We start from the raw sequence: 1,876 nt of genomic DNA, 5'->3' as shown, positions 1-1,876 counted from the left end.
CAGCAAAATCACGCCTCGTTTTGTTGAAAAGTTGAGATCTATAGTCTGAATAAATGACAACTCCATGGATTTTATACTGAAGACTATATAAGAATACTTTAATCTACATATGAAGACATTTAAACCTCGGTACCACTGGTATTCGATCACCTCACTTCCCCTCCACAATCATAACAATATCTACAAACCTTTGAACAGTGAATAATCAGAGCTGTAATATGATATAATAAAACAAACACGCATTTTTCTGTTGTAGAGCTAAATAAATATATCTGCGCATTATAACAAAAATATTATTGTTAATAATATTTGCATTACATCGTGACAACATTCAATTACGCATTCAGAATTAATACAAGACTATCTAAGGAAATCTGAATTATCCTCTACTGTAACGACTCAGAAGTTTCTCCGCGAATACATATATCGGCCTTTCATCCAGTCAGGGTTACTATTGTTTTGTTTTCACTTAGCGTATTGCGTAGCAAAAAAACTGAATCTTGTTCCAACAGCACAACCTGCACACTCAATTCCGTTATTCATCTAAATCTACACAAAGTAAACAATTAATATTATTAAAACTTGGAGTGGCTCATGAGATATCCAGTTAGTCTTGTTTCTTGCTGATTCAACCTCTAATAACGCGCCTCTAAGTCCTTGATTTTTTTGCGAAATCAATAGAAAGTGAACGACTCGGAAATTAGTCTCGGAAGTGCATTAGAAAACTACTAATTTGAAGACTTGTATGTAGGAGGAAAGAGCGAAGGGTGGTTGACAGATTCCCTGTTATTTCAGGTTCTACAGAATGCAGCGGAAAATTTCTAGATTCTTTCGAGGAGGTTACAGAAACTGACTCTTCGCTCACAATAGCAGTAACCAATATTCATTCATTCATAGCAATACTGCAGTTTGCAGCAATATCACCTCAAGGCAAACGAGGCTGCAGATATCTCGCACACCTGATCAGGTGAGGTAAATATTTAACTAGCGCTGTCAGCAGCTGGTCATGAAAATTTCACGTTCATCAGCACTCGCAGTTCATACATATTAATCGCTCCTGAATGGCTTGTTTATATTTTCAATTAAACGGAATGTGCTGTTTCAATCTGAGAAACACGCTTCCTAAAGATTCGACTAATATTGGCATACCAAGCGGTAAAACAGGATGTCATGCTCCTACGTCAGCTTACTTGTGAAATTTTGTTTGCTTTGTCTCTACTGTCATTTGAAACGAAACTCGTAATTCTCCGCACACGAGCAGATACGTAAAAGAAGCTCAAAAAAATAAATAAATGAAACGTAATTTAGTACTTAATTTAAATTTCATTGAGCCCACAGCGAAATTTTCTCATTGACATAATATCATGTAGCGCTCGCGGATTGTTTCTTGGTTGTACTTCGTTTTCGGGGATTTCGGCTAGCACGTATTATGGCAATAAGAACGCCACGAACATAACAAACAACTTTCCGGTGAATCATTCAATTTAGCATAACAGTTACGAAGATACTTCATTTGATGATCGAAAAAGATGTTTTCATTCTTTATTCTCTTTTGTCTTTGTACGGTTGGTGGCGTACGATGTTTTCGAGTGGTTGATTCGATGTTTACGTTTCGTTTACGCAATAATGGGCACAAATAAACATTGGGACATATTGAAAAGGTATTTCTTTGCTCAATCCTTAGCCTGAGTGTTATGGTCACCATGGCCGCATTGTTGGGCCACACTAGCATGAAAATATCACAAGAGTAGGCGATATCCTTGACCAAATGGCCAAACAGAAACAGCCAGAATTCACTTTGTTTTGGCTTCCTGAATATCCAGGAGTATACAGTTACCTTAGTCACGTTCACCATCTTTATTGTAGAAGTAGAGTT

The sequence above is a fragment of the Hermetia illucens genome, chromosome 4, assembly GCF_905115235.1.
Source record: "Hermetia illucens chromosome 4, iHerIll2.2.curated.20191125, whole genome shotgun sequence".
Classification (NCBI taxonomy): domain Eukaryota; kingdom Metazoa; phylum Arthropoda; class Insecta; order Diptera; family Stratiomyidae; genus Hermetia; species Hermetia illucens.
This window is presented reverse-complemented; position numbering follows the sequence as displayed.